This window comes from Schistocerca gregaria, chromosome X, assembly GCF_023897955.1.
Source record: "Schistocerca gregaria isolate iqSchGreg1 chromosome X, iqSchGreg1.2, whole genome shotgun sequence".
NCBI lineage: Eukaryota > Metazoa > Arthropoda > Insecta > Orthoptera > Acrididae > Schistocerca > Schistocerca gregaria.
Genome location: NC_064931.1, coordinates 547,010,326 through 547,034,318, shown reverse-complemented (window position 1 = coordinate 547,034,318; position 23,993 = coordinate 547,010,326). Strand labels below are relative to the sequence as shown.

At 42.1% G+C, this 23,993-nt stretch overlaps 1 protein-coding gene across 4 annotated transcripts in view; it reads left to right on the top strand.

The window, feature by feature from the left end:
- The window catches only part of LOC126297807 (protein O-linked-mannose beta-1,2-N-acetylglucosaminyltransferase 1-like), a 1,990,313-nt gene that overhangs the window by 1,218,371 nt on the left and 747,949 nt on the right, over positions 1 to 23,993 (top strand). For all 4 annotated transcript variants that reach the window (XM_049989012.1, XM_049989016.1, XM_049989017.1 and 1 more), the window contains exon 9: positions 21,262 to 21,298. The gene's annotated coding sequence lies outside the window, so the exon portion shown is untranslated. The remainder of the gene's footprint in view (positions 1 to 21,261; positions 21,299 to 23,993) is intronic.

The window sequence follows — 23,993 nt, the reverse complement described above, 5'->3', positions numbered from 1 at the left end:
AGTTCCATCGGACACCGTCCTTTTCCCCCATTAATCTTATTTTACGGTCCATAAAACAAATGCAGTGACATGGGTACGGGGAATAGTTGTGGGCTACGTCTACAATTTCATTGCTAGAGGAGCATGTTTCTTTTGTATTTGTACTATCAGCAATGTCGTCATGTCATTTTCATTTGGACATTTTCAATTTTATTCACTTCCTTACTTAATTAGTTTCTAAGTAGCCACTATTTGCCAAAATTTGGACATTGTAGAAAAAGAAAAGAAAAAAGTTGGTAGAGCACTTGCCGCGAAAGGCAAAGGTCACGAGTTCGAGTAAAAAAAAAGAAAAAAAAGCGGTCTGCGCGACAGAATGTCAGTACTAAGGGTCCGGGTTCGATTCCCCGGCTGGGTCGGAGATTTTCTCCGCTCAGGGACTGGGTGTTGTGTTGTCGTAATCATCATCATTTCAACCCCATCAACACGCAAGTCGCCGAAGTGGCGTCAATTCGAAAGACTTGCACCTGGCGAACGGTCTACCAGACGGGAGGCCCTAGACACACGACATTTATTTTTTTACTTACGTGATCCTATTTTTAATTGTTTAGCAACTGTAGTTTTTTTGCGTTTATATAATCAATATTTAGAAGATACTATACATCAAATTGAGTGGTGCATTAACAGTCCATACTGAGCTATTTTCTGTGTAGTTTTCGAAATTGACTTAAGGTGATTTTTTTTTCCTTTTCCTCATCGAACAATCTAATGACCTAGTTTTGATTAAATTTATTGGCTTTCGGGGGACGTGCCAATTCAGTCATCTCAATAGCAACTTCACTTATGACGATACGAACGTAAGGACAGCAGAACACCCAGTCCTCGAGCGGAGAAAATCTCTAAGCCGGCCGGGAATCGAACCTGGGCCCCTATGGGTAACACCCTGCCGCTTTGACCATACAGTTACCGAGACATACTATGACCTATTTGTTAATTAAACGCTGAAATCCACCTATGTATGTCAGTATTTACTCATTCATTTATTATATGGAACGAGAAGTACACGTTAGATGAAAAATAGTTTCGAGGATAAGTTTAAAATAAGCGTATATGTAAATTTCACTGAGGGCTATAGGTGATTTGTAAATTTGTTGCGCACAGTTCCTTATATGTGGAAGGTGATCGTTAATCTGTAGAACGTAAGGCAGCTTCATAAACAACGACAGTGGGAGACGTCCATATGAAAAGGTGTCGCCCTCTCATTCGCTGCCGAGTTACTGTGTGTCTCCTACGTAATGGGCAAACACTAATATGAAGAAAAATGCACTTCTATCATATAAACTTTACTATTTTATGTCGTTCCTCCTATCCACTTATAACAATGTTCCTCACAACATGGGTGGAATCACATGGTATCCATGATACACTGATCAGCCACAGCATTATAACCACCTACCTAATAGCCGGTATGTTGCCCTCTGGCACGGAGAACAGCAGCGACACGTTGTGGAATGGAAGCAATGAGGTACTGGCAGGTCGCTGGAGGGAGTTGGCACCACATCTGCACACACACGTCACCTAATTCCCGTAAATTCTGGGGAAGGAGGCGATGAGCTCTAACGCCAAGTTCAATCACATCCCAGATGTGTTGGCTCGGGCTCAGATCTGGGGAGTTGTGGGGCCAGAACATCAATTGGAACTCACCACTGTGTTCCTGGAACCACTCCATCACACTCTTGGCCTTGTTTCATGGCGCATTATTTTGCTGAAAAATGCCACTGTCGTCGGGAATCGTCAGGAGGAGGTGTACGTGGTCTGTCATGGTGCCTTGCACGAGCTCCACTGGACCCATGAAGGCCCATGTGAATTTTCCCCAGAGCATAATGAAGTCGTCGCCAGCTTGTCTCTGTCCCGCAGTACAGTTGTCAAGGAGCTGTCACATCGGCATGATGAAGAGGGGTCGGGATTCGTCAGGCCATGCAACGCTCTGCCACTCCGCCAACGTCCGGTGCTGATTGTCACGTGCCCATTTCAGTCGTAGTTTCCGATGTCTCGGTCGTAACATTGGCTCATGCATGGCTCGTCGGATGCGGTGGCCCATCGTTAAGAGCGTTCGGTGTACTGCGTGTTCAGACACACTTGTCCTCTGCCCAGCATTAAAGTCTGATGTTAGTTCCGCCACAGTTTGCCGGCTGTCCTGCTTTACCAGTATGCCCAGCCTACGTCGTCCGACAAGTGTAATAAGGGATGGCCGCCCAACCCCTCGACGTCTTGATGTGGTTTCACCTTGGTTTCGCTACGTGTTGAAGACACTCACCACAGCACTCCTCGAACACCCGACAAGTCGTGTCGTTTTCGAAACGCTCGTGCTGAGCCATCACAATCTACTCAGTTAGATCGAGCGCGTTCCCCATCCTACATACGGTCAGTTCGCTAACTGATGCTGCGTGCATCGTGCATGTGTCTGACATGTCGGATAAACACAGAGGTAGCAATGCCGTTCAGGAATCTGAGAATAGGTGTTCCCGCTATTAAGTAAGTGCATATGAAAAAGAACACGTCTAGCCAGCTTTTATAGCCGAACAACGAGTCTTTGAACACAGGGAAAGGAGCCACCTTTGACGGAGTTGGGAATCAGTATGAAAACGTTATGCACGCTTTGCGAAATATCACTGTTCATATTTTATTTATGTTAATTGCCACTGTTGCATGTCAGTGACCCATCCAGTTAAACCTGATGACCAACGAAGCTGGTGGAAAAAATTTTAAATCTCTGCCCAACCATCTAAATTTACATTTACTTCTGATTTCTCTAAATCGATTTACATTAACTGAGATTTTTTTCCTGTCCTTACCGAGACGGTTCTACGGCTCTAATGACCTTGTTGACAAGACGATAAACGTAATGTCACTTCCTGAACGTTAAGACCAATCTTAAATTACGAAGTAAGCAGTAGGTTTCTGGATGCAAAGTAATTCTGATATGCCAGTACTGTACATCGGATGTCGTTAATGCTCTGCCAGGCACTTAATTGCAGAGTAATCACGTAGATGTAGGTGCGATTGCACCCACTGTCTTCCCTTTGCAGATCTCGTGGACGCTTTAATGGATCCTGACATCAGTAATGCAGGCTTCCATGGACTCCACCATGTTTCCCCGATCACTGGCCAGCACATTCAGCTGCGCTGACCTTACTTGATTTTTTTGCTAATTATCTATCTGTAAAGAGTTAATAAGAGATCCCGTCAAGAATTATGCCCGTAAACTTGTCAGAAAGTGGCTAGCGTGCTTTCAACGGATCGGAGCCCTGTCGGTGATTCTATAAGCGGGACTCCTCCTTCATGCCTGTCTGTAACTATTTACGCTTGTAACTTTCGACGGCGGTGTTAGCTGACTTTGTTGCTTTTGCGCTTCTTCAGTATCCTTGAATGTCCATTCCTTCGTGACAGAAACAGAAAAAAAGTGTGACTGTTATTTACTATAGTTGCTTCCAAGTACAACTTAATGATTAGAATCCGTAAATTAGATAGCATGCTCAACGAAAATTCACATGTCGCAATGACAACGTATATCCTGGAGTGGGATCTGAGTGTGTATCAGGACTGTAGTAGATACGTACCTTTATTATTTTTTTTTTTCGAAGTCATAATTAAAACTATGTGGCGGCCCTTAATAGGCGGTAATTGTGCATTGTGGCATGTCACCCTAGTTATTGGTCTTGTACTCGCAGTGATCCTAGACGTCTGCTGCCTTATCTTCCATCGTTGCTCCAAATTTCAGCTGCCAAGGAGATCGTAACTTCGCTCGAACTGTGGATCGACCGCTGCAGTCATTGTCATTGGCCACCGCGAAACGTGTATCTTACTCCATTAATTTTTTGTGCGTTGAGATGAATGCACAGCAACGTGTACAGGGTTAAAATAAACACAAGAGACTAATTGGTCACTCGCTTAATATAGCTTGTTAGCCACATAAAATAACGCCAAGAATACTTCAAAGGGACTGCACTTACTACTGAGAACAGCTATAGATGGTGTGTGGTCGGCGAGATTCGAAACTCTGCTTTATTCACCTGTCACTTTCTCCATTTCAAATTTCATTAAATACTGGGATGTGTGCTGAACTGAACCGTCTCGGAAGATTAAACCTGGCTGTTGGATTAAAGCTGCTTCCTTGCGCAAGCAGGTATTCGTCCTTTCATCTAATCTAGCACATCTCAGGATATCATCTGCCAGTATCTTTGAACGATTTCCTTTTTAACAATCAGAAAAGCATAATTTTTGTTATATTTATCGTTATGGAAGACAGCTCTAGTGCATTTCATGGCTGAACTGTAGCTCCATACATCCTAAGCAGCACCGCTGCTTAAATGAGCTACTTTACTGGACGTTTTACTTATCACAACCTCTATAGATATTCAGTATTTCTCCCTAAATACTCCATCTATTTGTTAGTAAAAATTTTAGTAGACGAATTCACAGAGACTAGGTGCTTTCATAGTCAGTGTTTTCTGCTTTTTAGTTACCAAATAATAGAATCCTGGTATTCTATACGCAATCAATCAACATAAAACATTTTTTCTAGTATTCTCAGTTTTTATGAAAGAAACATACCGTTGTACCACTCTTCATCAGCTTGCCAGTCTTGGGCCATCTTTCTTTCTGTCAAGACTACCCAGATATGTTCAGTTACGCTGAACGATGTAAGAGCTCTTAATAATGTGAAAATGTTCTCTCCTATATTTTTCTTGGTTTTTCCGATGACTCGCTGTGCTTCTCCTCTTCCAGACATTAACAGAATATGGTATTTGGCTCTTCATTCTACATCCGCATCTAAATATCGTGTACTTTGGATACTCATGAGCCGAAACGTTATGAATATCTACTAAACAGCGTGTGTGCCGCCTTTGTAGCGCAGTGCAGCTGCAATTCTGAGAGGCAGGGTTTTCACAACGCCTTGACGACCTTCCGGAGGGCACCAGATGCTGACGCACAGGTCACGCAATTCTCGTATATTACACCGAGCGAGGTGGCGCAGTGGTAGCACACTGGACTCGCATTCGGGAGGACGACGGTTCAATCCAGCGTCCGGCCATCCTGATTTAGGTTTCCCACGATTTCCTTAAATCGCTCCAGGCAACTACCGGGAAGGTTTCTTTGAAAGGGCACGGCCGACTTCCTTCCCCGTCCTTCCCTAATTCGATGAGACTGATGACCTCGCTGTTTGGTCTCTTACCTCAAACAATCCAAATCTCGTATATTACGGACCGCGGTACTGGCGTCCGATAGCGTGGCAGATGTGTTCCGTTGGACTCAGATCAGGTGAATTTGGTGGCAAAGACGTCAACGAGAGTTCATTATCACGCTCCTCAAACCACTGTAGCTCGATTCTGGCCTCGTGACATTGCCAGTCATCCTTCGGGAGGTATCATCGCTGTCGGAGGAAGTCATCAAAATTGAGGGAGGCAAGTGGTCCGCAATAATGTTCACGTACTTCACAGCTATCACGCTGCCTTCAGACACTACCCCAGGCTCCATGGAAGTCCAGGTGAATGTCCTTCAGAGCGTAATACCACCCCGTCTCCGTGGGAACATGTAGGGGCCGCCTATTTCTGAACCCCGTCTCGATGGGAACACGTAGGGGCCGCCTATTTCTGAACCCCGTGCTCAACAACGTGCCTTGAACGGTGTCCTTGTAACACTTGCGCCTGCACCAGCTTCTTACTTTGTCGACAGATCTGTCACAGATCACCTCTTTTCTTGCTTTAAAGCCTCCGACCTACACGTGCTGTAAGGAGCCGTGGATGTTCAAGAGCTTGCCGCCTATACGTGGTATCAACCTCCTTCAAGCACCTTCCATGGATGTACGTACAAGTTGCAGGCGAAGAGTCGACCAGCATCGTCTTCTGACATGCTCGTGCCTAGGCGCTGTCCATTGCAATCGGCCAATGTCAAAGTAGCTTCTGTCAGTATACACTACTGGCCATTAAAATTGCTACGCCAAGAAGAAATACAGATGATAAACAGGTATTCGTTGGACAAATATATTACACTAGAACTGACATGTAATTACACTGTCACGCAATTTGGGTGCATATATCGTGAGAAATCAGTACCCAGAACAACCACCTCTGGCCGTAATAACGGTCTTGATACGCCTGGGCATTGAGTCAAACAGAGCTTGGATGGCGTTTACAGGTACAGCTGCCCATACAGCTTCAACACGATACCACAGTTCATCAAGAGTAGTGGCTGGCGTACTGTGACGAGCCAGTTACTCGGCCACCATTGACCAGACATTTTCAATTGGTGAGAGATATGGAGAATGTGCTGGCCAGGGCAGCAGTGGAACATTTTCTGTATCCAGAAAGGCCCGTACAGGACCTGCAACATGCGGTCGTGCATTATCCTGCTGAAATGTAGGGTTTCGCAGGAAACGCATGAAGGGTAGAGCCACGGGTCGTAACACATCTGAAAAGTAACGTCCACTGTTCAAAGTGCCGCCAATGCGAAGAAGAGGTGACCGAGACGTGTAACCAATGGCACTCCGTACCATCACGCCGGGTGATACGCCAGTATGGCGATGACGAATAAACTCTTCCAATGTGCGTTCACCGCGATGTCGCCGAACACGGATGCGACCATCAGGATGCTGTAAACAGAACCTGGATTCATCCGAAAAAATGACGTTTTGCCATTCGTGTACCCAGGTTCGTCGTTGAGTATACCATCGCAGGCACTCCTCAAAAAATCTTCAAATGTGTGTGAAATCTTATGGGACGTAACTGCTAAGGTCATCAGCCCCTAAGCTTACACACTACTTAACCTAAATTATCCTAAGGACAAACACACACACACACACCCATGTCCGAGGGAGGACTCGAACCTCCGCCGGGACTAGCTGCAGGCGCTCCTGTCTGTGATGCAGCGTGAAGGGTAACCACAGCCATGGTCTCCGAGATGATTGTCCATGCTGCTGCAAACGTCGTCGAATTGTTCGTGCAGATGGTTGTTGTCTTTCAAACGGCCCCATCTGTTGACTCAGGGATCGAGACGTGATTGCACGATCGATCCGTTACAGCCATGCGGATAAGATGCCTGTCATCTCGACTACTAGTGATACGAGGCCGTTGGGATCCAGCACGGCGTTCCCTATTACCCTCCTGAACCCACCGATTCCATATTCTGCTAATAGTAATTGGATCTCGACCAACGCGAGCAGCCATGTCGCGATACGATAAACCGCAATAGCGATAGGCTACGATCAGACGTTTATCAAAGTCGGAAACGTGATGGTACGCATTTCCCCTCCTTACACGAGGCATCACAACCACGATTCACCAGGCAACGCCAGTCAACTGCTGTTTGTGTATGAGAAATTGGTTGGAAACTTTCCTCATGTCAGTACGTTGTAGGTGTTGCCACCGGCGCCAACCTTGTGTGAATGCTCTGGAAAGCTAATCATTGCTTATCACAGCATCTTCTTCCTGTCGGTTAAATTTCGCGTCTGTAGCACGTCATCTTCGCGGTGTAGCAATTTTAATGGCCAGTAGTGTATTTTTAAATTTTCGTTCCGTATCATCGCTGGATAGATTGTCATTCGTCACTACACCACTTATGTGATTTCCTTACGGTGTCGCGTCCCTAAAACGTCATAAGGCGGCGTACAGTCTCAGTGCTCATATTTATGGCTTATCAGTATATACATAAATCGGTCTTTTTAAAAAAAAAAAAACTCCTGATTACATCTTTGTTTCCTTTTCTACAAAAAGTGGCTACGGAGAATAAACTCCATAAAAATAGAAAGATGAAACGTATATAAATTAACTTGTTGCAGCTTTATCATCTTTTACTGAAATGCTCATCGACGGCGTGTTTTTGTACCCTTTGTTCACACCCGTTGCAAGCGCACCGAAGTACTTCTTCCTAATAGTCCAAGCATTGTGAAGAAGTGACCGCAAAAATTATTAACTGAAAACCAAAAGTATGAGCATATAAGAAATCAAATTAAAGTAGAGAAATAGAGTTTCTTTTTGATGAAATCCTATGCAAAATAGCGGACGTGGCCAAAAAGCAGCAATGTTGCAAGAAACGGTCTTTTTTATATAAGTAAAAAACTACAGCTTCGACTGAGAAAGTTGTAGGGCTTCACAAGCCCTACCGATTGCTTTCTTGTGTTTCCTGGTATATCGAAAACACTGAAAGAATCAGGTTGTGTATCACTCGTTCATATTCAAGTTTCCATACTTGCTATTTACTGTAAGTATAGCTCGCGGTAAACCATTTTTTTTAAGTCGATCTCGATAGTTGGCTAGATCTTCTGAGAAGATGGGCCGATAATAAGGGTTTTATGGCTATTTTCTTCGCAAACATTTGTCCTACCATGGTATTAAATAATTTCTACGCTTTTATTAACTATAAGGAAGGGAAAATAACTTCGAGAAACTTGCAATTTTGTTCGGAGTGTTTCTTAATCACCTCAATTTTTATGTAATGAAAACAACTTTCAAAAAAGACATTTCTGACATTTTTCACTAATTTAAAAAATTATATATTTTGTTCTACGACCTGTTGGAGCCTGGATAACTTCTTTTTAATATATTTAGAGGACGCAATTAACATTTTACAGGGATGCACTTGATGGAGATTAATATTAAATAATTGTATTTTTAAGAGAAATAACTAGAATACGTTTCATTAATTTTTAGTATTAGCAACTGAGTAATAAAATGAAGCCTGCAAGCGCAGAGTGCATCCGCTGGAGTGGGCGGCAAAGTGGGGAGAACTGGCTGGCGCTCGACCTGAAAACTGATTCTAAACGGACCGCGCATGCATGATCTGGCATCTCGGCTTCCGTATCGTACAAAAATCAGTCTGTGTGCACTCGGGTAGCTTGAAGAGATAAACACGAATTCTCGCCTTAGAAGCAAAATGGCCCGGAAATATTTAATTTACGTTTTGTTCACGCATATTGTCATTTTAATAATTTTATGTTACTATAAAATTAGTTTGCATGGAATACCCTAAATTATTTGGTCGATTAATGGTACTTACGTTACACTTTTTGCTGGTTTCTTTAACACTTACTTCATTACTTCAGTACTTAATTATTCTCGATTCAGAATTAAATAACTGCAACATATCAGGAAAAGCTTAAAGAATTTTATTTATTTACACAAATTTTTAAGACTACTACAGTCTATAATATATATTTAAAATCATTATAATGAAAACTATGTTATACACTTGTCCTGTATTGATAAAATTGTTTACCGAATGAAATTCTTCTTTTCTTTGTTGTTTAGTATTGTCAAAAGTTTTCTTGTTCTTTCTCTTCCAAAATTTCCTGAAGACGTGTTTTGTAACATTAAGAGAATCTTCATCGACATTTTCACAGTGTGACTCAGCAATATGTTCGTTGAGAAGTTTGCCGCAAGCATCAATAGAGAGTTCGTCTACTCCGGTGTTAGGAGGAGTGTCAAAATATCTTCTTCAAAAGCTATTTTCATAAAATAAAAATTGAAATAATTAGTTAAAAAAACGCAGAGCAGAAGTGCAAGTTTTTCGAAGTAATTTTCTGATCCTTACAACTAATGCAATCGTAAAAATTATTTAATAGCGTGGTAGCACAACTCTTTGCGAAAAAAGTAAGTATAAAATCGTAACTGTAGGGCCATCCGAGGAGAAGAGCTAGTCAGTTATCGAGATGGCCTTTTTCAATAATTCTATACATCTTGAAAAATAATTCATATTTTTTAATTTTTCAAACAAGTTCAAAATGTTCAAATGTGTGTGAATTGTTAAGGGACCAAACTGCTGAGGTCGTCGGTTCCTAGATTTACACACTACTTAAACTAACTTATGCTAAGAACAACACAAACACCCATGCCCGAGGGAAGACTCGAACCTCCGGTGGGAGAGGCCGCGCAGTCCGTGACATGGTGCCTTTAACCGCGCGGCCACTACCCTCGTCTTCAAATAAGTACTTTTTTGACTAACTGCTGACTATACTTGTAGCAAATAGCATGTATGAGAAGATGAGTGTTAACGAGTCATGGAGAACTCGATTTTAAGGGTTTTTTTCGATATGTATCTAAACGTAACAGATCAATCGATGTTTATAAAAAAGCAGTTGACAGATCTTTTTAATCCCTACATTTTCTCACTTAACGGTTTGCTATCGGAGGTATACTTTTTTACTTATTGAAGAAAAACCATTTTTTTTTACACCTTTACGGAGTTTCTTGACCATGTTCGCCATCTTGAATCAAGTTTCATGAAGAAAAAACTCAGATTAAAATTTGATTTCCTATAAGCTCGTATATTTCGTTTTTAGATTTGCAAATTTAACATTAGCCTCTCACAGAATACTTGGACTATGAAAACGGTTCAATCGGCTCTGAGCACTATGGGACTTACCTTCTGAGGTCATCAGTCCCCTAGAACTTAGAACTAAGTAAACCTAACTAACCTAAAGACATCACACACATCCATGCCCGAGGCAGGATTCGAACCTGCGACCGTAGCGGTCGCGCGGTTCCAAACTGTAGCCCCTAGAACCGTTCGGCCACACCGGCCGGCCAGGACTATAGAGCGAACAGGTTTTTGCTTGGGTTGCATTTCGTGTAAGGAACATAGCTCAGAAATTTAAATCTTTTCGTACAACGTATTCAGAATGCACAAATTGAAAACAGAGATCGAACTTAATAGAGGCAAAAGCTAGCTCGGTAGGACGAGAATCGAGGAAGAAATCGGCCGTGGCAGTTGGAAGGAACCGTCCTTGTACTTACTTAAGACCATTAAGGAAAACCATGGAAAATCTAAATCGAGACAGGAATTTACACCCCCTGCCCCCAGAATATAAGCTAGAGATTTTAATCACTGCTTAACTTTTCTCGATGAAACTACTGCGGATGTACTTCAATTATAAATCTTTATATTTGTACGCGTGGTGTGTTCGGATGGAACAACTTTAAAATCTGGGAACTCGATTTTGTTTATAGCCTATTCCACGGTACCAATCTGTCTCTAAGGTCAGTGTTGAGTCATGTTTAAAATAGAATGTCTGTTAGGTGTTGCGTACCGCTAGATACAAATACCTGTATACATTGTTTAACCACATTACTGTAACCGCCTAGTAGAAGGATTGATTGCACCGCATTTACCAGCTAAACGATTTGACTCAGGTGCTGATCGTCTCGACGGATAACTGGGACGATGCGTGTACTGCTTCCTACAACTGACGAGAAGTGTGAGGTGGAGGCTTCACACGATGAACAAAGAGGTCCATAATGTTTCATAGTGGCTTAAATGGAAGAAAATCCAAGGAATTTGGTCGCCAGAGAAGTACACTGAAATCTTGAACGTGCACTTCCAATAGTTTGGTATGGCACAATATCTTGTGGAAAGATTCCACTCTCCCCAGGGAGACAATCATTTGCTGGAGAAAGGGATCTCCAAAGACGGATTCACTACCACAGAGGTCAAGAATGTCTTGCACATGGTTTCAGAGAATTCCGAGAGGACATTCCCCAAACCATATCACTGTTCAGTCAGCCTTGTGTTATACCAGCAGTGGCCTCAGAGCGTTTGTGCTCTAAAACATATCATTGGACACGCCGACGTTTATCCGTATCTCATCGGAGGATATTTCTCGTTGCGCGTCAGCCGTATTACAGTTTCGTTATTATCTAACAATTTTTAGTCTGCCTCCTTATGTACGTCTCACTTGTCATACGTCATTAACTATGAGTCTCAGATATCATGACAGCGTTGTCCATCAACAGTAATTTGGATTTGTTTTGAGAATTCTGTAACGTTGTGCAGTGTGTGACGAACTATAAGTTAAAATTTAAAAATCGTTTTTGTACAGTGCCGGCCGGGGTGGCCGAGCGGTTCTAGGCACTTCAGTCTGGAACCGCCGACCGCTACGGTCGCAGTTTCGAATCCTTCCTCGGGCATGGATGTGTGTGAAGTCCTTAGGTTAGTTAGGTTTAAGTAGTTCTAAGTTCTAGGGGACTGATGACCTGAGCTGTTAAGTCCCGTAGTGCTCAGAGCCATTTGAACTGTAGAATACAGTGTGGTTGAAAAATCTGTGACAGTGACGTTACAGCCTATCGAACTTACAGACTAAAATCCTTAGCATTCTTTTTCTGAGTCGAATGGTTTCTGCGCAGATGCAGTTTGACAAATGAGATCTTGGAAAACGAATTTCCAGCACAGGCTGAAGCGGACAGACCTATACGAGTTGTCTCTGCCTACATAACTTGATTCCGCGTTTCTCGCTTCCGCCTCCGTGCCACGAGTGCAATCTCTGTTGCAGAAACAGCGCACGAAGCCATCCAGAATGTCTTGTTACTTTTCCCCGCTGCACTGCTCCTATTGATAAATTCCTTTTGCTTTACTTCTTGAGGCTGCATCACACGTTGGCTGTCGAACTTACGATTAATTCTAAAAATTTGTGATTAAATTAGTTAATAGCTCCGTGCACGTATGACAAAATAAAACAGTTTTCGAAATTTCCCAAATGAAGTTGATGACCTCACGATACTGACGCCTTTTTTTTCATCTTCTCGTTTTTAATAGCAGTGCTTTAGACATTATTAACTTGACGAACCCATCCACGCTGTTTAGAGTATATATTGAAGCAACTTATCACCCTTCCTCCGACATGAAACCTCTCCACCCCTTCCAAACTGCTCCCTCCCCTCCCTTCACCCTTCCTACCGACTGTCCAACCAGACGAAGAAGCCAGTCTTCACTCTAAAATTTAAGAAACGCTAAACTAAGAATGTAATTGTGTGTACATCTACAGTTGCGCTCTATAAGCAGAAAATCAAATAACAAGAGAAAGTAAGCGTTTTCAGTCTGAGGACTTCAAGCACTACTGCAAAGTGAACTGACGGTTGTTGTCGTCATCAACTTCATTTGGAAGATAGGCTCAATAGTCTATTACGTTACCCATTGTTTCCATGGTCTTCTTGGGTCACTGTTGCGTGTAGGCTGATATCTTGAAGCTAACCATCTAACTTACTAACTTTCATAGTATATATATTTACTTCTCACTGTGACGTCTCACCTTCGCAAGAACATCCTTTCTCTGTATCGAAGAAAGTAATCTCATTGTAGTACACGCTCTAAGCTTTCCCTTTAATTCCTGACAAAGATTCCCTTTTATGAAACATATTTGTGAAAGTCATAGTTTTGCAGAACTTCATCTTCAACTCTTTCCTTGTTTTCGTCGTCAAGAAAATTTTTGCAACCACATATGTGACTGATTTTATATGGAGCCAGTAGCCCTACTTAGAGTTAAGTCACGCCCTAGATGTTTGAAGTCTGCCATTCGTTCGAGGGTAAAATCTTTCGAGCAATATTTTGGGATGTATCCGAAGTTGTCCTCGAAGGCCACTCCTCTTCTTTTTGGATACTAATAGTTTTCTTTTCGCTGCGGAAATACATTTTTATGTAACTGATGACAGACAAATTGCAGTTTTCATCTGTGCTACAGACAAAACTAAATAAATCGAGACAATGATGTGATTCTTGATTGGGGAAAGAGAATAAAGAATTATTTTTACGCTTTTATAGATAAATATTGCCACATAAGGTATTGTGGACAAGTTACGGAAGGCGATACGAAACTGTTGTACTTTTTCTTATGAAGACAGATCTTTACTCTCCCATCCGGCCTTGTTGTCGTCTTTGCGATAACTATCATTTCGTGCTGCCTTTGGGATGGAATATAAAATTTTAAAAAATCCTGTCTTCTAATGTATTTGTGACTCACTAAGCTGTGCTCACTGAGCCGTTTGGTGTGTGGTTAAGACACTGATCTCGAATACAGACAAAGTGTAGTTCAAATTCCAACTCATACATTTCGAGTTAGGTATTACGTGGTTACCCTATATCACTTCACACGAATGCGGAAGATCGCATCAGTGATATCGCAGTACATTTCTTCCCCTATACTTGTGCTCCGTTTTTAATGATCCCGTCGTACGTGAAGCGTACTGAATTAGCATATTTCGTGTTCTTTTGCAAGACAAAACATGAGACAGTCTAATAAGGACGCAGGAGAGTAAATAATTCACTGCACTCTTTCCTAAATTGTTTCTCTTGTGCAGCTTGATGAAGAGGGGTTGGGCATCAATGTTTGGACACGCGAAGTCGCCATTCCAGGACGCGGAATGCTCGGTCGCGGCTTGGTTGCTGTTTGCTCGAGAGCTGGGGGCCAGTATGCATTCAGATTGCTGGCAACTTGCCGCGCTCAGGGAGTTTCACAATGCGCGGAAAGAGAGCCCATGGCCCGCAAACCAGTCGGAACTTTACAATGAAACGTCCCACTTCCGCTGCTGTGAAACTACGCCGCAAAAGCCAGTGTTGTAACGGCTTCATCGGCAGTGAAGTGCTGCTTGCGTGTCAGGCAGGTAAAGGGCTGTGGAGCTACGTTAGCAGAACTGTGTTCGTTCAAGTATGTACGAATACTTGATGTAGGCGCTGACTGACTGGCGAACGACGCGAGTATTCAAAATACTGCAGTTCTCATACTGGGTGCAAATCACGCGCACGAACTTCCAAAAGTCGCTCTCGTTTTGTTAACAAATGAAATTTGTTGGTATCACAAGTAAAACAAGAAATGCTTTCTGTCTTACAAATTTTTGAGCACACAAAATGAGCTGTATCTCAGTTAGGATTTAGCCATCAGCTGAAAGCGGGCGTGTAGCTGCATTACTTTGCAGATGCAAGATATGACAAATTTAGGATTTTTCACTAACGAGGAGAATACGGCAAGTGTCATAAACGTATATCAAGCACCTCCGCTCGATGGAAGAGGGGTCACAATAAGCGAACACGTGTCTTGGTTTATCCGAAGGTATTCGACCGTTTTTGAGAAAATGACCGTCAAAGTTTTTTAGCCCTTAATGTGTGTTTGAGAGAGTAAATAGTTCAACAGAAACATTGACGCAGTGGGTATCGTCGTGGCTTTACACTTACGCACCCAGTGTTCGAAACCCGATTATTACTTTTATTTTTGTTTTTCGTTTATCCACTCATGTCCAAAGAAGATTAATTCACGAATGTTGTCCAATGTATATTCAAATAATGTTGTCTTCAGTCGTCTGCTAATTGTATGCCTCGTGAATGATTTTTTTTTTAATTATTTGGAACTGTTTTCAATAAAATTTCTGTGGTGTATCTTGATTCGGGGGTAAAGTTATTTGTGTCGCGAAATTATTACCAGTGCGAGAAATCTTCAGCAATGTTAACGATATTTCTTTCCCGACTGAGATTCGTACGAAGAAATGCCACTGTGGAAAAATCTGCCTTTGCTCGTGGTGTTTGGAATTTCTCTGTTCCGAATGTTCTACGATCGCTATCATTCAAGAGAATGCACCAAATCTTCCTGAAGAATAAACACAAGAATAAAATATAAGAATTAATATAAGAATTGATAGAAGAACGAAATACAAGAATATGAGAATGTAAAAAGATTGTAACCCCTAATATACCATACAAACGCGCGCACTGAAGAGCCAAAGAAACCGGTACACCTGTCTAATATCGTGTAGGGCCCCCGCGAGCACGCTGAAGTGACGTAACACGACGTCGCAAGCACTCGACTAATGTATGAAGTAGTGCTGGAGGGAATTAACACTATGAGTCCTGCAGAGCTGTCCATAAATCCGTAATTTACGTGGGGGTGGAGAACTCTTTCGTAACCGCAAGTTCCAAGGCATCCCAGATTTGTTCAATAATATTCATGTCTGAGGAGTTCGGTGGCCAGCGGAAGTGTTTAAACTCAGAGGAGTGTTCCTGGAGCCGCTCTGTAGCGATTCTTGACGTATGGAATGTCGCATTGTCCTGCTGGAATTGCCTAAGTCCGTCGGAATGCAGAGTGGAAATGAATGGAATCAGGTGATCAGATAGAATGCTTACATACGTGTCACCATCAGAGTCGTATCTAGATATATCAGGGGTCCCACATCACTCCATCTGAACACGCCCCACGCTATTAGTAAGCCTCCACCAGCTTGAACAGCCAACTGCTGACAAGCAGGGTCCTTGGATTAATGAGGTTGACTCCGTACCCATACAATTTGAAACGAGACTCGTCCGACCAGGCAACATGTTTCTAGTCATCAACAGTCCAATGTCGGTGTTGACGGGACCAAGCGAAGCGTAAAGCTTTGTGTCGTGCAGTCATCGAGGGTACACGAGTGGGTCTTCGGCTCTGAAAGCCCACATGGATAATGTTTCATTGACTGGTTCGCACGCTGACACTTTTTGATGGCCCAGCATTGATATCTGCAGCAATTTGCGGAAGGTTTGCACTTCTGTCACGCTGAACGATGCTCTTCAGTCGTCTTTAGCCCATCTGCGCCAGACACTCGTTGTCTTATATAGGCTCCCGCCGGAGGTTCGAGTCCTCTCTCGGTCTTGGGTATTTAAGTAGTGTGTAAGTCTAGGGACCGATGATCTAAGCAGTTTGGTCCCTTGGGAATTCACACACCTTCGAACATTCTTACATAGGCGTTGCCGACGGCAGCGTCGTATTCTGCCTGTGTAGATACCTCTGTATTTGAATACGCATGCCTATACAAGTTTCTTTGGCGCTTCAGGGTGTGTTATGTAATAATGGTATGACATTTCCTGTTAAACCCAACGGTAATTTTATAATTAACATAATGCTCTTGCGTTACCTTACTAGGCCAATATCAGACACTATAGCTTGGTAGTACAACTTGAAGGATTGTAAGCTTCGGAGTATCTTATTTTAAACACAAAAGGGGAGCTTCAAGAACCCGATAACAAAGAAAAGAAGATTCAGAGGAAAATACTCTGACCACAGACGACTACTGAAGGGACTTGGATGTAGAGGTAAAACGGAGAACTCTACAAGTACACAGAATGGATCACGGACACAATGAGGAAGCGGTTGTTGAAGTTATCTGGACACCAGTTAAGGGTGGATAAATGTCAACTGACCAAAATGATCTTTATCTATATCGTGGGTTTAAAGGCCGTTTTTAGATCGGTAGATAAGTTGAAGAGGGATACAGTCGGAATTGTGCCACAGATGGTCCACAATAGGAGAGTATTCAGAAGCAGAGTTAACTGTACAAAATCATTTCAAGAGAAAACACCAAACAGGAAGCCCAAACGGATCATTTCCGGTGAGGAGAGAAAAAAAGGACGAATTAATGAAGAGGTTCTGGGAGGAGACGAGAAGAAAAGTCAAGAAATCTTACGTTCTTCGCGGTCAATAGATGGTCAGAACAAGAAATAAAAATTAAATAAATAAATAATACAAAAATCAGGTTTCAAACACTTGGCGCAAAAGTGAGAGGCCGCTACGCTAGCCAATGTGCCACTATTTCGGCTGAGGTAACCTTGAGCTAAAACACATCAAAGTATGTCGAAAACATTGACCGTCATTTTCTCAGAAACGGTCGTGTAGCTACGGATTAGTTCAGACACCTGTTCGTTTATTTTGACTCCTCTTCCACTGAGCGATGTTTCTGGGAAGTCGGTTTATAGCACTTTCCTCGTACGTGTAATTACAGAAGCGGAGGATAGCAGCATTTGTAAGGTCAGTTGGATAATGAGCATTTCCTCTTTTGATCAGGTCACCAGCCGGGAAAGATATGGCTTATTTTCCATTACGGAGAAAATGAGAGTACGTTGGCTTTGCTTGTGTGGATACACACTCGGAATAGCGCCGCTCCCTGTGACGATGTGTGCAACGGGCGCCATAACTCCAGGTGACCACATAGATGATAAAAGCAGAGATGGAAGAACGTCACAAGTATATGGAGATCGTTGTCTTCTGCCCAAAGCTTCAAAAGATGATGATGATGATAATAATACTACTGCTGCTACTGCTATTGCTACTACTAATAATAAGAATAAGAGGAAGAATTAGAAGAAATTAGGCGAATCACAAGCGCCATGTGAAAGGATTTCGGATAAATCAGAGTGATCTTTGGGAACCATAAAATTAAAAATGAAAATGGAGGGCAATGGATGTGAGTTTCGTTTGTCTTGAGAGATTCAAAATGCAGCGAAATTTCATTCGTTAAACATAATTACAATTCATCCCCAGGAAAGGAAACAAAGTAAGCTTATAAAATTTAGGCGTCGACTTTTACGGTTTGCTCTCTGCTTTACGACAAAGCCTTACAACTCAACATTAGGAAATGCGTTACGCATATGAAGAAAGAATATGTTTTCTCTAGATCGAGTTAGTTACAAAATGTTCAAAATACCCTAGAAGGATTTACGTGTACATATTTGACAATGATTGTAATAAAAACCGGTAGCTCTTTGCGAACGTGGATAATACCACAGTGCCGTTTTATATACTGTGGTTGTGTTGCCTTTTTTTTTGCACTGGGGAAGTTTTCAATCTCTCTAACTACTTTGTTTGCTACTAAAATGTCTAGCGTTCACTTGTTGAACTGCAGTATTCCTGTATAATTGTATGTTAAAAGTTAAAACTATGTTCTGGAAAAAGGTTTGAACCCACACCCCTGCCCAGTCGCTTCATTCGAACACGGAACAAGGAACAATAAAAAATTCCAACTTCTCACGGCCTCTTCCCTAGTACAGTTCGCTGGTGGAGCCGGTTCGATTCACTGGTCCTAGGAATATGAAGCATTGTCACATCCAACAGAACCACATCTAATAGGAAACATTATGCCGTCCACACAAACCTTCAAGTTCATGATCACTCTTTTTTTTTCTCCCTCTGGAAGTGTTCTCCCTCTGTGCTTGTTCTTCTCTTGAAGCACGGTCTGGTGTCCCGGTGTGTTTTTCATGAGGATCACGAGAGCCGCGGTTGTTTATGCAGTCCTTTTGCGAGGTGCTACTTGCAACTGCTAACGCTTTCTTGCTCCTCTTAGGATAAATGTACCGTCACTAATGATCCCCTACTTGATGGGACGTTTAACATCAAAGAGAAACCTTCTTTGAAGAATTCGTATCAGATCGCAAGCCTCCAAAAGCGTGCGCCGCAAGCAAAAATTTAAGTCGTTAACGTTTAAAATATTTTTTGTTACATGCGAACTAAATTACAGTTCTCTAAAAATTTTATTTTGACTGCAGTTTTCATACGGGCGCAGTATCACATGGATTTTGCATCGAGCAATGCGCCACATTGTTGCAAGCAGTTGACTTGCTTCCAGAAGTAACAGGATTGAGACTTCTTTCTGATTTCGGTCTTCACCATTATGTTCTGTATATGGAACGATAAATCAGAATTTGTGAGACAACAGGATTTCAAAGAGTGCACTTAACTGTTACATTGAATGTTCCTCATTTTTGAACATTTTTCACTTAAATCACTTCGTGTCACTGCATTTCATTCATTTCCTCTCCAAAGGTTCCACCATTTCATTCCCGGGAATTTGGTTCAATTGAACCATTAGGCCACCTACCTCTTCTTAAGTAGTTAACTTTGAAGCAGTCCGCTTTAGTGTGGCAATAAATGTCTTGCAGTAAAACTTAACATCTATGTCACAAAAAACATAAGAAGTGCAGTTCTTAAAATGATAGAGCTGTTTAATTTTGTAAAGAAAATCTGTAAGTGTGATGTGCAGAAACGGATGCTAAGTTGCTCCAGCTAAGCGTGTTGGCTGAAGTACCAGTGGTAGTTGTAAAGCTTTACGTAACACTGAGGAAAAAATAACGTTTTTGTTTGTTGGCTAGCACATGTCTGGTGTTCTGCTACACATTCAGATATGGTTCAAATGGCTCTGAGCACTATGGGACAACATCTGAGGTCATCAGTCCCCTAGAACTTAGAACTACTTAAACCTAACGACATCACACACATCCATGCCCGAGGCAGGATTCGAATCTGCGACCGTAGCGATCGCGTGGTTCCAGACTGAAGCGCCTAGAACCGCTTGACCACCAGCGGCCGGCTCGTCGCTAAACCAAAACCATACATGTGAGTACTAATTCCCATCATACCCCGCGGCCACCCGTGCAGTTTCAACGTCCTAATGCAAACCGTTCAGAAGTTATGACTATTTTATTTCATACAGTTCAATAATTATCACCCTGTATATCTCCCGATAGGAAATCGTTGCTCGTAGACACGACCAGTATTTCTTTCATTGTCCCTCTCCTTACCGTAATACATAATCTTGTTAGTTACTGCAAACTGCTCGTAAATCAGGATTTCAACAACAAATGGTGAATCACCTCTGATATGAGTGACGCGCATATGTCAGACGGAAGAGTAAGCACACTGATTTCCTGCTGTTGTCATGATTTTCACGAACTTCTCCCGGCTACGACTTCCACAAAGAGTAACTGGTTTTTCTAAAAATCAGTTTTTCATTTTTTTGAATCGGATTATTAAGATCACATTTGAGATACTAAACTCTAACTGATTCAAACACAGTTTAACAAGTTTAATTGAAACTACCTTTAAGGACCTTATCGTTCAGTAAATGTGCGTCCCCCAGCCTAATCTTCATTCCATTTTCAGTCGTCGCCTTACGGACTGAAATTTCAGGGTTCCAACACGCTTTCAACACGGAAAGTTTTATAACCAAAAGAGCTTATTATGATCATGGAGGAGAAAACTGTTCCGTTAACGAACTGGAATACTTAAATGGTTGTAGATCACCAAGTGTGGGCCAATTAAAATGAACTCTCATCTATTTGTCAGATTCTTGAGTCCTAATCTTATGTTTCGCATCTGAGTCTGTCTTATCTCTACACTCTAACTTAAGAAGGCTGTACTTTGTAGCTGTAGTAAATTATGCGCGACTATTAATATTTGTCCCTAGAAAGAAATAATTAATACTCTTCAAACTTTCCCATCGTTTGCATTAAGGCCAAGACGCCTGCGACTGTATTTTCAATTCAGTCTAAAATATTTTACTTCGTCCGTCACTCTTTGATGAATTTTCTTGGACTATTGATTTCTTCAAAATCTGTTAACGTATTTTCCACAAATAACCCATTATGTGAAGGAGAATCACAAGGCTGTATACTTGACAGTTTGAAATATATTTGTTTTCTGAGACAAAAACTGGATAATAACTTAAATGATTGGAAACGATAGCGGCTACTCTCAAGAAATAATTTTCAAAACTAGTACAAGTAACTCTCCTAAGAAGGGACGGGGAAGAAGCGCGCGAGGCATCATCAATCACTTGATAAAACGCTTTCTCTCCGGCTCCATCTGTCAGAAGCTTCACCGGCTTTCAGCTCGCCAGGAGCGTGAAAAGCGTTCATTGTTCTAACGAGATTCTCATTTCTTCTTTTCAGGTGAAGCAAGGACTGCGAGTGCCAGGTTCCAGCAACGGTATGTACAATAATACGCGCGCTGCTCTAGAAAAAAATACCAAGGTAACAGTACTGTTATCGTCTAAACATATTCCGCAGACAACTGCTAAATGCGTCTCATAGAGTCTTCTGCACTATTACTAACCACTCCCTTACTCTTTCATTCTCCGCGGGCTCAAAGGTTTACTTCCATAGGCGACTTAGCGTTAATCATGTGAGAAACATGGCCGCAATGTTATTGTGAATGTTTGTCAAATATTGATTCTTTGGTCTTACAAGTAACTTTACGTTATAGGAGCGCCGTCTTATCTTCTTCTCTTTAGAGTCTTCACGCGCCATCAGTTATCGTATATGTCCTCTCAAGTGAAGGAGAAGTACCGAAATGGATAAAACAGTAAGCTCATGGCAGAAAGGAATGGTACTAATTTCCTCACATATTGATTTACGTTCATCGTGCAGTGTGGGGCCCTCTTGTGGAAATACGGCCTCCACAATATTCTGACACTTTCTTGTGTAATTTCTTAAGATCATATATCTACAGGACAGTCCTACGGTACAGAAGCTACTTGTAGTTCATCGACTGCACCAACTTGATAAATGCATCCATATCTAGTCTCATGTCAGTTATTTGACTGCTGCACCTGCTAGCATCACAGGATGGCCGTTGACACCTTATAATCGCATCATTGTAATAGGTACAAACATATCTCAAACCATACCACAGAAGTTCCCACATTCAGCCACCGATTTTGTATCATTCACTGGCTGCAATATTAACTAATAATAATTTTCATGGTTTCTCATTCGAATGTGCGTTGAGTCACAACAATATAAAAAAATAATTTTAAATTTTTTCTCGAAAATTGACATTGACCATCATACTAAGCAACGAATACAAGATGAAACTGACGAAAATTAAACAATCCATTCTTAAAAAATTGTGGTTTCACTTTGCAAGCACAGGGACATCAGTTTTCAACTACCCTTCATTTCATGAGATACATTTGAAAGCAGTTCCTCATTTTTTCTAGGCGCTGTCCCACATCTTGAAGCTTCCATGCACTCATAAAGTCTAAAACAAATTACAGTCCCAAAAAATAACAAGCAAAACTGGACTTAAAATTTCATAAGCTTATGTCAAAAGTAAGTACTGCTCTAGTGGTTCCATTTCGAAATCACTCATAACAGTAGTAGTACAAACATTTACTTTACAATAACTTTAGATATACTTACGTTCACTGTCAATGATCTCCTCATTACGATCACTATAAAAAAAAGGTACATGTCTCAGCGCCGACTGTTGCTTTGAACGCAATAACTGAGTGCTAAAATGAACTACATTCATAGAAGTACAACGATGTAGTACGGTGTAGCCTTTCAATAGCATCTGCGGTTTCATGCAAAATGTACTGGTGCTTAAAAAATTAATAAAATCTCGGTTTCAGGCAGAAACCACTGGTACTTATAGGATTAAGTAATATTCGTATAGTGATCATAGAGGAATATAGGAAGATTAGAATTCAGTGAGTACAAATTCAAAATGGTAAGGAAGATAACACAATGCAGCCTTACACATGTGTCCACTATAAAACACGACCTTGTCAGCTCAAGAGGGTCGCTTGCTTGGTGACCATCAAAAGTTCTACTGTCCTTTTTGAGAAAGGGTTATTGTTTCTGTTTAGAAAGCACAAGATGCAGGACTGTGACGTCCGTACTTCTGGGTGCGATCACCCACTAATATGGTCCCAACTGGGAGATAATAGGCGGAAAGCGGTTGAAAAACAGCGGTTGAAGGGCAGAGCCGGAAAGGTGCCACGGCAAGCGCCGTGCAAAGAAAAATCTGGACGGAAAGTCTGGTGGATTTATGATACCAGCAGTAAAAGTTTATGCATGAGTATAAGGATATGTTAGTAGTGGCTAAGTTATCGTTGTTTCAGGATGCCAATGGTGTCTCAGCGCCAGCTTAAGGTTATTCGTTCCCTATAACACTCTGAGTTAGTCATAAGAGATGTCAATTTGATCATAAAATCCACCTCTCGGTATATAATGTCATGAGGGATTTGTTTACGTGTACGTGTGTTCGACTTCCCTGTCGTTGCTCGTTTGTGGGCTGTAGGAGCGCAGCTCGCGGTGTCAATTACATATGCAATAACACAGGGGTTCGCCGATATTGCGTTGTGTGTACTTCGTATAAGCTTGCCGTAGGTGATGAAGTACCCCTATAGCTATGCTTCGCCCCGTGAAAGAGATTATTTTCGAAGGTCTTGTGTGTGTGTGTGTGTGTGTGTGTGTGTGTGTGTGTGTGTGTGTTTGTGGTGCTTAGAGCGCTGAACCACGAGTCCAACATCTTAAGCTCCTGTGGAGTCGACTGGCGAGTTTCTTTAACACTTCCACAAAACGGAATTCACTGTGCATGTCAATGGTGCGTGTGCATCGTGGAGCGTTGCTTATGTTTTGTAAAACCTCGTTCTGCATGACCCGCAGGCGGCGCAACTGTATTTTGTTAGGAGCAGTCAAATGAAAACGATACGAACTGTATAACGACTATGCCTTGGGTGGTAACGGAAGTAGATGTCTGTATAAAAGTGCCCCCTATTGGGATTCAGGAGGGAAGAGCGTGATCGTCGACCGTTGTCCCACATCTGTGTTAGACGTGCTCCACGGGAGGTTAGCGAGTGCTTCTGACTTCACTACGGACGCCGGCAAACAAGCGA